Source organism: Silurus aristotelis (assembly GCF_946808225.1).
Source record: "Silurus aristotelis genome assembly, chromosome: 1".
NCBI lineage: Eukaryota > Metazoa > Chordata > Actinopteri > Siluriformes > Siluridae > Silurus > Silurus aristotelis.
In genome coordinates, this window is record NC_139574.1 from 41,760,058 (window position 1) to 41,775,345 (window position 15,288).

Genomic DNA, 15,288 nt, shown 5'->3' on the forward strand with positions numbered 1-15,288 from the left:
TCACCATCATCATAATCAGTTTGGGGGCATCAAGAAAGGCTGCAGGAAAAAATACCACAGAAAACTCTGTGGTTTTCTAAGTGTGCCATTACTGCCACCTAGCGGATAATTTACAAATACACTCATCATGACAGGTAGGTTCACACCTGTATTGTATTGTATTGTATTGTATTGTATTGTATTGTATTGTATTGTAGTGTAGTGTAGTGTATTGTATAAAAAAACACTGAAACAAATAGAAGACAGTAAAAGAAAAAGGGGAAAAAGAAAATTACTGTAAATTGGTTTTCATAGAACATGTAGGAATTTGAAGCAGAAGTCAGAACAAAATAAACACAGGTAGGGACGGGACAGAACTCACTCTTTCTAGTGTGTCAAAACAGATCCAGACCTGGATATTTGCTCAATGAGGAGAGTTCGAGACCCCCAGCATCAGCAGCAGGCACAGCGAGGTCAACAGACAAGCAACAGCCCCGTCACTTGGAGACTCACCGCAGACGTCACCGCCGCTGTACGCTGATGCACCATGTTTGTATTCAGATCTAACAGCATTTGCAAACTTCTTTTCTTTCTTGCAGTGAAGAATCACTTACACTCTGTTTGCTCTCTAATCAGACTGACGACATAAATGAGGTTGGAATGAACACAGAAGTGAAGTCGAAGTAGATTCTAAGTAAAACTCACAAACATGCATGAGGTTGTTCATCATTCATGGTGAGATGTTCAGCTCTGCATAGATCACTTTCTAAATGTGTGAGAGATCAGTGGAAAGATTTTGGGTCCTGGATAAAAGAATGTAAGGAAACAACACGCTGGGAACCGAACCTCAGACCCCACTGTAATGTAGAACACAGACACACTGTATGACATTAAATCAGTTCACATTTATTAACAACATCCCGACTTCCCAAGCCATGGCATAATGACACCAGACTCTTTCTCCAAATAATTATAGAGGATCCTCACATACACAAAGCTTCTGTGTCTAAACTGCAATTTCTTGGGGCATCTGATATCAGAACAATGTAAAACTTAAAAAAATAAAAAAATAAAAACAGAGTCAGGTAAAATATCCCTGTGCTCAAGACCAAGGAACAGCTCATGTATTTCCTAGGAATGTGGTTGCAGGAATTTTCAAGACTGGAAACTTCCTATATGAATTATCAGGAATATTTCGGTATTAACAGGAATTAATTGAAATACAGTTGGAACTAACAGAATTGAAGGTATCCTATAACAGGGAACTTAAATGTAGTTAAAAAATAACTTGCTTGATAATCAACCAGATTGAATGCAGTTTCAGTTGAATTTCTACCTGCACATTCATCAATCACATGCACACAGCACACTTACTGCAGGGCTCCTGAGACCGTACCCCTACATGCACTGTGTTTTCTTCATGTAAACAATGAGTCACGCCTCAACAAAGGGTAAAAACCACTGCCTTATGGGTAATAAAAGACCAATAATCAGGATCTCAGGTCTACATTCCTTACTATTGAAGTAAACAGGACCAATACAGAACAGTTCATCAGACAGGAACACACACTGATTAGTCCCATCAGCCACAGATCTGCTTCTTACCGCTCGTTCCCCCCCAGCTCCACCCTCCATTTACCAACCGCCGCTCGTGCACGCACCCGCTGCTCCATCCAGCAGTAGTGTTCAGGTGTTGTGAGGTGAATCCAGTGTTAACCCTGTCAGAATAACTGCTGAAAGATCATCCACTTTCTTGTGCCAATCCATGCGATTAATTATAAAGTACAGATGTTTAAGTGAATCAGGTTCTGCCCCACATTAACTGTCAGCTATATTGCTTTCAGAGCTCAAAATGAACAAAGCACTAAAGGTGCAGGAAAATACCTCAGCTTCAAAGTGATTGAATGCTCTCTGTGATGAAGAGACATTAGACATGATTGAAATAAAAAAATCTTTATTTTTTTAAATAAAACTTTATATTAGAATTTAAAATAAATTAAAGATGGTGAAACAACATGCACACTAAAGTACATGAAATGTTCGTATTTCACCATCTTCCTCTATTCCTGAATCATTTTCCATTTCTTCAAGTTTCTTCAACAGATCCTCGAAGCTGTCGACATCAAAGGCTGGTACAGAATCCAGGATCTCTGTGCTGTTGTGGGGGTCTTCAGTATGATTCTGGGCTCCAGACTGGTTAAAAAAGTCACAATCCTCATTTAACATGGAGAAGATGTCGTTGTTGAGCAAAGTGATTTCCTCCTCGTCCTCGAGCTGAACCTCACTGCTTGTACACTCAGACCCATAGCAGGTGCTGTAAACAGAAGTGCACAATTTTAGCTGCATATTAAAGTAAATGAGTGGCGATTATGGCGATTATTTAAGATGCAGAGTAAAACTTCATTTGCATGTCATTCTTCTGAAACTGTTCCAATGCAGTTTACTAACTCACTTGGTCTGGCAGAAAGTCGACTCAGAAACAGAAGGGAAAAGAGGAGGATCAAAGCAGAAGTCTTTAGGAGACAGCAGTTCTTGGTGGCTAAGGCCGGGGAACTGATCACTAACTTCAGGCATGAGGTCATGGACTGGTACTTCTTCTGGCATGTTCATGACTATGTGGTGGTTTGGTTGATGATCAGGTCTCCTCAGTGAGTCACTACTCTGCACACTGCCTTTTCTCCTTCCCTTCTTTGGAAGCGGTTTATAAACCCAATCTACATGATAGAAAAGAAGAATATAAAGAGTAAGAAGCAACATAAAAACAATAAAAGTGTCAGAATTGATGTGTTTGTTTTGTTATTTTGCCATTTGTCTATAAAGAAAGTTCACCTACCAGGAAACAACTGTTCGTGTTCCTGTTTAAGCCTCCATGATTCAGTGTAGTAGGGTTTCTTCTGTTCTTCACTCAGTTTGTTCCACTGGATCCCAAGCTGCATGCTGATCTCTGCAGAGCTGCTATTCGGATTGGCCTTGGAAAAGATGGGCCGCTGTTTCCTCGCCCAAACCATGTAGGAATTCATTGGTCTTCTGATGTTGCCTTTTTTATCTCTGCACTTGGCAACGTTTAATTTATCTACAAAATAAAAGCTGTTACCCGTCTTATTATCTGTCATTATTTCTCCTTCTTTTTTCTGAAAGTCGCTCTTTCTGGCTGAAAAATCTTTTTTGGTGTCTTGGAAAGCGGATTGTTCAAAACATTGACGCTTATCACTAAAAACAATTAAAAACATTTCAGATGTTTGTTTGCGCTTCATTGCTGTGGTCAGTAAATGTTTGTGTTGAACAGCAGCACAACAAAGTTGTCATGACAATAAAAGCGAGTTGAGGGCGCTATCAGAGATACCGACGTCACAAAAGAGGCGGGGCTTCAATGATTCAAATGCAGACACGGAAGCTGAAAACGGGTGGTGTTAAGACAAGCGAAGTGGTGTGTGATTGTAAACCCTACACTAGTTCCTGTAGTGCTCCTGTGTTTAGACACAGTAGGGTATTAAAATATTTATAATTATATTATTTAATAGAAAACACGTGTTTGCAGTTTGGAATGTGATTTTGATAAAAAATTTGTGGGGTTTAATTTGAGGTGTAATTAGTTTGTACTGCATGTGGTGACCTGTTGTTGTGTTATACTTAAAGTGACCATTAGGGGGAGTAGAAGTGCATTGAAAATAGAGAATGAGAGAACACGTGATTAGCGCGTGTCAGATGTGTGTTATGAGCTATTAGAAAAGATATCATTCATTTATGCTACCTGGCCTCACTTCCTTCTGTTTCCTGACAACACTGCACTTTTAACAAGACTTTATTTAATTTCCCTTAGATTATTCATTATACTTACCTTCTCTGAACACAAACAGATGTTTTACTTAAACACATGGTAGTATTTATAGTCTCTTGTCATTCTTCAATCATAATTATCGACTTAAGATGTTTGTAAGCAAGAAATTATCATAAGGATAAAATAATCTGGTAAATTAATCACAAGGTAAATTAACTTTAATACATATTTTTTATTGAATACAATCAAGTCCAAAAATGTATTTAAAAAAGAAAAAACATTAATGAACGATGTGATTGATTTTGATCTGCTGCCAGTCTTTTTACAAGCACGTAGTGTTTTCTTAACTGGTCCACGACTACACCATAATATGTATGGGATTTTTATATTGGTATTAAAATAAGAAACTAAACTCCTATAAAATCATCTCAGCAGTAATAAAATCAAGATTTGGTGATTTCTGTAAAAAGTTTGGTGTGGAATGGACGTCTCTGTTCACCTGTGTACAGCAGCACATGGGGAGGACAACAAATAAAGACAAGAAACAAAAAAGTGACAAACTTCATTTGGATTTGACTTTTTCTCCATCACCCTTATAGCTGACATGCCATCATTATACACACACAATGAATGTAACACTGATTTGAGGTGATCCATGAAAAAAAAAACACTTTCTATTAGTCAGTTCTATAAATGTTAGTTTTAAGACTAATGAGGCATAAAAACAATTCAAATGTTTACACGTGAGATTCGTAACACCACTTCCACAAATACAAAGTGCCCTAGTGAGACATTTGATCAGTTATCAGCAAAAACATCTTCCTCCTTTCTGCTAAATCTTGATATTCAAATCCTTGTTTAGTCAATTATTCCCTGGTTCTCCTACAGCTGATGTTCTACTGTATACACAACACATCATCTACAGGAATCTTTGATATCCCCAGTACTGAGGTGAAATACTGAACAGGAACGAATGAGATGAGACTTTAAACTGTTGCTCAGAGACGAGTCCATAACATCTTCTCTTCATCTTCTTCCTCTTAATCTCTTAATCTTTTTCCTTCTCCTCCTGATCCCCTGGTGTTGGACAGAAATCCCTCTGTAACCTATAACATAAAGCTGTTCAAACACTATGTGCTCTGTATTCATCTCTATGTGAGGCTCATGACTGGTAGGAGACGAGCTGCTTGGAGGAGACTGAGTCCTCACAGGGTACAAGCTGCTTGGAGGAGACCGAGTCCTCACAGGGGACGAGCTGCTTGGCGGAGACCGAGTCCTCACAGGGGACGAGCTGCTTGGAGAAGACCGAGTCCTCACAGGGGACGAGCTGCTTGAAGGAGACTGATGCTGTATCCTGTCTCCGTCTTCTTGTGTCTGAAGAAACAAACACACAGTGAGATGCGTCTCGTGAAAGGAATCTATAATCAATATTACCTTCACCACCAGCTTGTGTGTTTAAACCTGAATAAATCCTCTATTAAACAATTAAAAAACATTTTAACAAGTTATCACAATTTATATTTGAGTAAATATTTGAACACTTTGTCTTTTCCTAACACTGTTTATCAGTTCATTTCTGCTGAACTGAACCCATTTTTCTTTCTAACAGCAGTTACTGAAGCACACAGAGGAACAACTCAGTCATACACTACACAGATTTTTAGTGAACTATAAGTAAAATTATGTACTAATGTAACTTATGATATCTTATTAAATATAGTTTTATTCATCTTTTAGTCAAAAAGTAGACGTTTCTAATAAAATAAACACAAAAGCAGCGCTAGCAAACCCGGCTAGCATGAGGCTAATGATGATGTCTCCTACACCATTAGCCGAAAGGTCAATTTCTGCTCACTGCAACATTTATGGAAATATTATCACTCTTTATTATCATTCTTTATTTATTTATTTTAGACAAATGTGCAAGTCTGTGATCTTTATGCTAATGATCAGGAGTAAACACAAAATGAGGAACATAGCTTTTCCCCTCTTCACTCCGGTACCGATGGTCCTCATCAGCTTTCCGCCTGTTTGGGGATTTTATGGGTGATTTGTTTCTCAATAATAATAATAATAATAATAATAATAATAATAATAAAAATAATAATAATAATTATAATAAATGATCAACTCTGTGTTTTAAAGAAAATAAAATCCATAAAGCTCAGAAACTCACCGTTCCAGGGGTCGTACAGTTCGCTTCATCCCGGCAGAGGGTCTTCATCCTCCACCTGGAACACGGCGTCTCTCGGAGCTACAGGAGGAAAATCGAAGTGATGCTGAGGAAAGAAAAGTCCAACCAAATAATATCAAATATATAATATAAAATATTTCATATAATACAAATCAAAAGTGATATTTCAGAGTTGAATCCCAGTGGAAACGCGACTGATCCGAAGCTGCTGCTTGTCAGCTGATACACACTGTGTGGTCAAAAGTATTTGGACACTTGTCTTTTCCAGCCAGATGTGGTTCATAAATTCACATAATTCACATGCACTTTAATGCACCATACAGCCAATTAACATGCAAACTGTGAAAACACTTAATAGAAACAGAATGTAGAATCACTGAAAGCATTTTAAATGGGATTTAAATACCCGCTACAGAGGGAAGCAGGAGCTTTTCTGTAGCTATTATTGCTTATATGTTCATGGCACAGGACCAAATATTAGTTTATTTTATCTTTCCATAATGAGCTGGAATAAATCATAAATGCTGCGGTGCCAATGAAAGATTAAGGAGAAAAAGAGTCTCCAGGGACCATGATGATTTCTTGGCCTGGATGATGACTGGATAATAAGCTGATTTAGATTCCTACAGCTGTGCTCCTGGATCTATGTGCTGAATTGGGTCCAGTACTACAGAGGGAAACACACCAGAACCATGCCATCCCCATCCAAATACAGGTCCTCACCACTCTGGGGTTAATGACAACAGGTTGTTTCTAGTAAGAAATGGCGGACAGGGAAATATTTTATATAAATATTATATATAATCAACTTTTTTACAAAGACCTTCGTTAGATATAATATAATTTTATTAAATCTCATGCTATAGGTCTGGTATCTGCCTCTGAGTGCCATAATGCCTGTCATTTTGGATGTTATTATTAAGGTGGGTAGTCGATGCATAAGGTTTCCCTTCACTGTGGCACACTGACCTGCTTCAGCACATGATTCCTTTATCCTGACACATAGCAGTGTAGGGAACAGACTACAGGCAGCTGCAGGATGTGATGACTGGCTTCTTGTTGAGTTTAACAACATGTAGAAATTGTAAACATTGTCCTGATGTAGTTTATAATATGACAGGTGACAGAGGCTTCACCCCTCAGATGCTCCTCACCTCCTGAAATGCAGATGTGGAGCTCTGGAGGTCTCAGCTGGAAGATTTCTATACCACCCGGAAAATGTGTGTAAGATTATCAGGGTGTGTGGTGTTTTGCACAATGTGGCACTGAGGACCAGTTTCCCTCTCCCTCCTGACCTTCCTCCCCCTCAGCATTATGACCCCGAGCCACAGCCCCCTGCCCCACAAGAGGCATATAAACTAAGTGGAAGAATCCATGAGGAGGTCATACGGCGTTTGTAAGGAAGACAAAAATAATGGTTGTTAATAGTGTTTATTGTGTCTCGCTGTAGTAAAAGATTTAAATCAGTATTTTTGACAAGACAGAAATAAAAAATGATCAAAAGACGAGATGATCTACAAGATACAATAGCTTTACACTCAGCTTTATACTATTGACTATAAGTGTAAAACTATCATAAATAGCCATAAGAGAAACAGAAAGAGGAAAAAGGCATGTTCAGACTCTCTGTTTCTCTTGTCTTCTTCTTTTTTTTTTCTATTTCTCGTTTTCTTTTGAATGTTTTTTTGTCTCAGCTGAGCAACAATTTCCTCCCATCACTCTCGGACCCTCATATAATGATCTGTTTTATTCTCTGAAGTCTTCTTTTCTTCGGCACAGGGCACAGTGGCATCCAACTAGCAACACGTTCTTCCAGTCGCTCTTTCTCTCTGATCAAATGATCACTCTCCTGCTCTGCACTATTTTTCACTTTCTCACAGTGATTCTGAGTATCCTGGAGCTCCATGGTGGTCTGTTCCAAAGTGACCTCAAGCTGAGCAACATGTTGCCCCATATTCTTTTGTTCCCTCGTCCAGCTCTCTCTCTCACATTCTACAGTTTTCTTCAGTTCCTCATTGATTTTCAGGAAAGACTGGAGCTCCATGGTCGTCTGTTCCAAAGTGACCTCGAGCTGAGCAACACGTTTCTCCACTTTCTTTTGTTCTCTCGTCCAGCTCTCTCTCTCACATTCTACAGTTTTCTCCAGTTCCTCATGGATTTCCAGGGAAGACTGGAGCTTCTTGGTCGTCCGTTCCAAAGTGACCTCAAGCTGAGCAACATGTTCCTCCAGTTGTTTTTGTTCTCTCGTCCAGCTCTCTCTCTCACATTCTACAGTTTTCTCCAGTTCCTCATGGATTTCCAGGGAAGACTGGAGCTTCTTGGTCATCCGTTCCAAAGTGACCTCAAGCTGAGCAACACGTTCCTCCAGTTGCTTTTGTTCTCTCGCCCAGCTCTGGCTTTTCAGAGTTAGCCAAAGTAGCCTCCAGCTTTTGCACCATCTGTAGCAGAATGGCTTTCTCTTCTTTCTCTTCTGTTATCTTCTCTATCCTTGGATTAGAAAATGCATCCAAATCTTTCTTTACTTTCTCCATGTGTTCCAGCTTCTTCTTCATTTCAGAAATCTGCTTAGTTTTCTTCTTTCTTCTGGTTTGAAAAATTTCTCTAAACCTTCTAAAGAGCCCCATGTTTACGTGTCTTTACTCAAACGCACAAACCTCAGAAATGAGAAACAGAGACGCATTCTGACTTACATACAGGTTGCCCTGCTGTGACGTCACAGAGAGATGCTCCGCCCTCTTTCTGTGACGTCACCCCTCTCTCTCTCTCTCTCTCTCTCTCTCTCTCTCTCTCTCTCTCTCTCTCTCTTTCTCTTTCCCACACACACACACACACACGCCACACTTACTGTGGCATGCGCACATTACAGAGGAAAAGTGCGGATAAATTATCATGGCGTCTTCACAACTTTTCTGTTGTTCCTGAGAGAAGAGCGATATTACAGTCATAAATAAGATAAAAACGGCTGTAAACTGTGTATAAAGCGAGTGAAGGTCAGTGGGACTCCATGCTCTCTGAGGACGGACCTGGGCTAGCTTAGCATGCTAACTTCAGTAGACATGTCTGTTACATAATACATAGAGGTTTTTAAAGTCCAAACTGTCATTTACTCACATACAGTTGATAATTGTATTTGATTGATGAGTGTTTAAACTACACTTATTACATAGAGCTCCATAGAGAGAGCAGTTAGTACGCGGTATTTGACAGTAAACTGGGTTGAGAACCAGAAGTTGACCGGAGTGACTCTGTGAATGTTGCAGAATCATAAATGACCAGTAGGTGGCAGTGTGATGTGTATTAGAGCTCACTGTCACAGCAGGTCATTAGAAGTAGTGGAGCTCTAAAGACGTCATTAATAGCGAGGACAAGACACACAGCCTTTAACGTTACAATTAATTAGTGCAAACACGTGGAAATATCTCTTTTTCGTTGTTGGTTTTCACTGAGATAAAGATTTCGGACTCTTTGTTGACTTGATCTGTTGCCCAAAGTTTATCAGACTATAATTGCAAAAACCAAAAAGATGACAGAAAAAAGACTAAGAGACCAAGGTAAAAAGATGCTTTCATTTACAACAGAAAACAGAGATTTGACGGAGGATATTATGGAAGTTGTTAAAGCAGGTGATATGCATTCCTACACTAATTACGATGGAGGATTTATCCCTCTTCCCGATTCAGCTCCGTGCACTCCGGTCGCAAAGAAGGGAAAAGCTGAACCAACACTCTCCGAATTGCAAGACAACATCGTGAGACTTGTGGCTGAAAAAATAAAATAGAATGCGGATAATCTTGCAAGCTTGATAAAGAAAAATGCAGACACCATCGAGGCCTTAAAGGAATCATCAGAGTTTCTCTTCAACGAAGTTTAAGATATGAAAACAGAAATAACAACGGTTAAGAAGGCAAGTGATGATCATCAGAAGAGAATAACTGGTCTGGAGGACCGGTTGAACGATATGGAACGCTATCACAGAAGATGGAACCTGAGGCTGTATGGTCTGCCAGAGCAAGAGGGAGAAGATGTTAAACAGCGTGTGGTCGAAACACAAACATATCGGACAAAAGAAATCAGCAACATATATTGGTCATCCTGTATCAGTCGACCTCTAGGTGTGAGTTTAAATGATATGCTCAGTTGTATGTATGAGATAATTGTAGTCTGGACGGTGAGACGCCACTAAGCGTTAATATTATAATAATTACACTGATCTATTAGAGACGCTTATCAGAAAAGTCCGAATCAAATCCACTCACAAGTGCAGCAGATTCATGTGATGTGAAATAAAGTCCTAATGGCAGCAGCATTATACAGTCATATATATATTTCTATAAAAGAGCTCTGATACGGGTTTCAGTCTTTAAGAAGAACATCTTCAGAGGGGTTTTTTCTCGTCCTGGTATCATAAGTGTAGATAAACATAGGTTGTGTTTAATTGACAGCCCTGATGAAGTCTGATGACCTGAAGAGGGTGGAGCTGAGACTTCAGACAGCAGACGGACTTCTGAGGAGGAACATCAGCACCACACGAGAGGTTAGAGGTCACCCAACCTGTAATTAATCCTGGAGGATTTAAATGTGTGTGTGTGTGTGTGTGTGTGTGTGTGTGTGTGTGTGTGTGTGTGTGTGTGTGTGTGTGTGTGTGTGTTACTGCAGTTATGATAATAATAATAAGAATTATAAGTATTTTGGGGGCTGTTATAAATTGTTTAAATCTTCCCTCTACCTCTCCTTTATTAGTGTAGTTACTGATAGAAAAAGTGAAAATCTTTTTAAAACAACTTTCATGCAAAACATCTTGTGGCTTAATTAGATGAGATTTGCCTCTGGTTTGAGATTTTACTCAACTTATGTTTTTGCGGAACTTTTTCTACACTTAAAAGCCAAAAAAAATCATTGACACGTTTCTTTCACGTGAACAAGCTTTTTTTTTTTCACAAGACTTTGTCTTACACTTCCAGTGACTGTAGCTGAAGCAGAAAGAAGCTTTTTAAAACTGAAACTAATCAAATGATACCTGAGATCCACCATGTCACAAGAGCACCTCAGCAGCCTCGCTGTCATAAACATCAACCATACAAGTGCTGGTCAGATTTGCAACGATGATGTAATTGATGACTTTGCAACAAACAAAGCAAGAAAGATCTGTTTTTAGGAAAATGACTTTGTAGTGAAAAATGTATTTAATTTGTTTGTTGTGTGAATTGCCAATTTATTATTATTTATTTTCATATTGTATTTATGTATTTATGTATTTATTTGTAAATGTATTTACTGTAAAGATAAAGTAAGTGCAGATTGTTGTTAGTTATTTATCTTTTTAGGTGGCAGCAGGATGGGAGCAGGTCATGACGTGGAAAGGAGACTCTCTGCTTGCAGGCTTCCTGTGACGTAGCTTCCTGTGTTTGACTGTGTTTTTAAACGAACTTTACTATTTATCTCTCCTTTTTTCCTCTTTTAATAATCCTAAATTGTTTTTGTCTTCCTGTCTTGTGCCTGTAGTTAGTTAACTCGACTATCACTAGTGTTCATTCCCTCTCACTCTATCACATCTCTGTATCTTAACTCTATCTGCTATTATAAGCACTATGCCGGCTGTGTGTCTGCCTTTGAGCACAGGTGAGGACTCGTTCGATGCCCAGCTGCGAGAGCGGAAAGCGGCACTGGAAACATCCCGGGCGTACGCGCACTCGTCCCAGGTAAATTCCCGGGTTGAATCTAACGCTCCCAGCATCTCAACTCCGCGTGTTTCTCTGCCCAGGCCCACGGACCCTGGATGCTGCAGCAGCGGAAGACACGAGCCAAGCCCCGGTCCAGGACGTCTCCCCCACCACCACCACCGGCCTTCGAGATCTCGACCGAGAACCGCTTCGCCCCTCTCCGCGAGACGGAACGTCATACTGTGATTCTTGGAGATTCCATCGTCCGGCATGTCCGCGCTACCGGAGACAAAGGTAAGGTGCACACTCGCTGTTTTCCTGGTGCTCGTGTTCTCGATGTCGCTGCGCAGGTACCTGCGATCCTGTCATTCCGATTCAAATCAGTCCGATTGAAAGATTTAGCAGTGGACTTTTTACATGAGACGTTATCTAAGCTGATGTGATGTTCACAATCACGACTTTGTGACGTGCACTTTGTGTATATTTTCTGAAAGGAATGATAAATGAGCCGATTCGAGATCTGATACGGATGCCAGGTGAAGAGGAGGTGGAGATTTGAGGAAGCACATTTTGTCCCTCAAGTATTGGGTCTTATCAACAGCATTAATCGTGTTAACGCATTTGCATGGCAGAATTTTTATTTTGTTCGGTTTATAAAAAGGTTCATGTCATGAAGCCTCTGGTGCGAGTAGTTTTTTATTTATTTTTTTGTCCGAATCTTGATGTTATTGTTACAATAATTATGGGAGTCACGTGATTAAGGAATGAACGATACGGACCAGAAGAGATGAGGGTGAGCTACTCATTCTGTTTATCATCATTTGTCCTTTAGCTGCCTTGTCATATTTTCATTATTGGAACTAATGTCAGAGTTCGTGTATGTAGACGTGTGTATGGGTATCTGCTTATTGGAAATGTACCATTTTATATTATTTCTGATCAAAGGAACGAAATGATCTAAAGAACCAAGTCACTGAAATGATGCCATCTTCCAATCACTAGCAGTGATCAGTAATACTGATGAGTGCCATACGGGGGCACTAATGCTTCGAGTAATACCAGGGCACTGATCAACGAATAAAAGAATGCTCTTAGCATGGAAAACGATGCATTTGTGGCCTGTACACAATAAGATAGAAGAAAGACAAGAAACAAACAGCAATAATCAATAGACTGGAAAGCTTACCGAACAAAAGTCCAGCAGGGGGCGCTCGCCTCTAACCCGGGTGTGTGTTTCTACAGAGAAACACTACAGGAGCTCATGTAGAGTCGCGCCGTCACCATCTCTGTGACGTAGCATCCCTGATTGGTGCAACAATCTTTTTAATCCACCAATGAAACGTCATAGTCAAATGTCATGCTGTCATAGTAACATGCAAACATTGTAAGTCCACTATTGAATCGAAGGCCGTTGTTGAGACCAGACGTTTGTTTACTGCAGTAGGAATGTTCACTTTAAAACTGCAACAACATACAGAAATATTGCATTCTCATTTCTTCAATTACACGAAATATTGACAAATATATATTCTGTATATGTTCTAGATCTGTATTGAGCAAGTATAAGAGAGAACATTAAATATGATGTCAAATGTAGTGACAGACATTTTCACGTTGTTCTAATCAACAGTATTCGGGGACCTACGTTCCTGTGGTGGTGAACATGACTGCGAGTTCTCCAGAAGAACAAATGCTGGTAATGTACAGTTCAAACACACACTGTTTTTCACACAGAATAAACTAAAGCCCATCACTTCCTCATCACCTAAACACACTGTTCATTTAGATTTTACTTATGGCAGCCAAACGGCCTCATTTTGTAAACCCCTTAATTACTTACTCTGTCTTTAAGGGAACTAAACGAAGAGGAATGAATGTCCATATAGAGGAATGTGAGCGCAACTGGCAACCGCTCTAAAAGGACCCGGCTCTGATTTGATTAAACAGAGTGAAGGTTATTCATGAAGTATATCAGAATTGTACAAATCAATGAAACTACTTACTCTATGAACTCTATTTGAACGAAATCATTACTGAGTTTGGACCAAAATGATATCTGTATGCTAATGTGTGCTAATCAGGAAATACGTTCTACCTACCTTTCCTAGCCTGACTTTAAAATCCCACCCCTGTCTGGCCTGCACTTCCTCCCTCACTCTGCCCTGTCTTTCCCTCCTGCATTGCCTGAGTTTATCTCACCCACATTACTTCACCTACATTACCATACCTAACTGTGCTATATGTAATGAGGCACACAGGGACAAGGTAGAGACTTGGAGGTTGTTCGATGTAGTTGTGAGAAAGGTCAGGGGTCATGTGTGTACCCTGGTGCTTTGAATTTGTCTCTGTGTGTCCTTTTATAGCTGCAAGTTTCAAATACTGTTTACGTTAACCTTCAAATAGCTTTAGCATTTTTGTGATTTTTATGCCAAACTTATATGCTGTTTGTGTTCCAGTATTATTACAGTGCTCCAGTACATGTGGTGCCTCCTCAGCAGTACTCAGTCCATCCCACAGGATTCAATACATGCTACACTGTACTCCCTGGACCTACTACCCCAACAAATGGTAAGTTGATCATGCCTTTCCAGTCATCCTTACAAAAAGCCTGGTTTTCTTGTAGGATGTTATGATCCTCACAGCTTACATGTTGGTCTTTAATTGAAACTGATACTGTTCTTATTAGTGTCGGCTGCAGGGATGTTCTACTATAATGATCAGGCCGTGTACAACCAGACTCCATTCCCAATGGTCCCTCCACTGCAGCAACATCCATCTACCAAGAGGAAGAGGAAAACGGTGCGTGTGCTTACTCTTTGTTTCAGTACTGGTTCATTTACTGAGTATATGAGCCTCAATTATTTTTTATTTTTTTATTTTTGACTCGTCTAGTCTGTGATTTAATTGCTACTGTCTCTGTTGTCTACAGATGAACAGCTTGAGAGTTATTCAGTAAAATCCGCTGCATTAGATGGCGCTGAAAAGTCTACCTCTTCAGCTGAGCCCGGTCCTGCACAAGCCGTCACACCAAAGCCAGATAAAACAGAGCCTGTGCACGTGCCCCCAGAGGTTCCAGCTTCTGCTCTATTCACCATCGATGAGCCGAAACAGACACAGCTCCTCGTCCTGACGACTCCCGATCGCTCAGAGAGGTGAGTTTAGGGATCGTCGCTGTCCCTGCACTGGATTTTAATTGGTCAAGATCTTTTACAATGTGACTAAATTAAACGTGTAGTCCAGCATTTTCCAACATGTTTTAATTAAGACGTATTGCAAATTGTTAAACTGTTGTGCATGTTAAACGGTGTTGACTACAAAAGTAGCCTGAAAGAACAAATCCGTACTTTTAGAAATAAGACCCGTACTTTTTAAATACGTTTTCTACAAATAAAAGAATTAGACATCTTTAAATTTCAATATGCAATATTATCTTTTGGTAATGGCGTATAAAAATCTCACATAATCCTTCCTTTTTCCCACAACTGCCCTTTGACTTTCATTGTAATCGAGTCATGAGTAACGTTTTCTGCTCGTCTCAATAAACTAGGAGGCATGTTAGCTCTTGGTTGTAGTTTTTGCACATGGACTACAAATACTGTAGATATAAACTGAGGTGCCAACACTGGAGTATTTCTTTAAATAACTATATATAAAGATAGAAATGCTGTCGTTCACTT

General features: G+C 39.8%; 1 protein-coding gene and 1 long non-coding RNA gene across 2 annotated transcripts in view; one reads left to right on the forward strand and one right to left on the reverse strand.

Annotated features, from left to right (window-relative positions):
* LOC310724557 (eukaryotic translation initiation factor 4 gamma 3-like) overlaps positions 1-15,288 on the reverse strand; it is a 278,886-nt gene that overhangs the window by 77,229 nt on the left and 186,369 nt on the right. The window lies entirely within an intron of this gene.
* LOC310725492 lies at positions 13,240-14,410 on the forward strand. Its single transcript, XR_014533381.1, has 3 exons — positions 13,240-13,307; positions 14,068-14,179; positions 14,298-14,410. It is a non-coding gene; the product is annotated as an uncharacterized lncRNA (long non-coding RNA).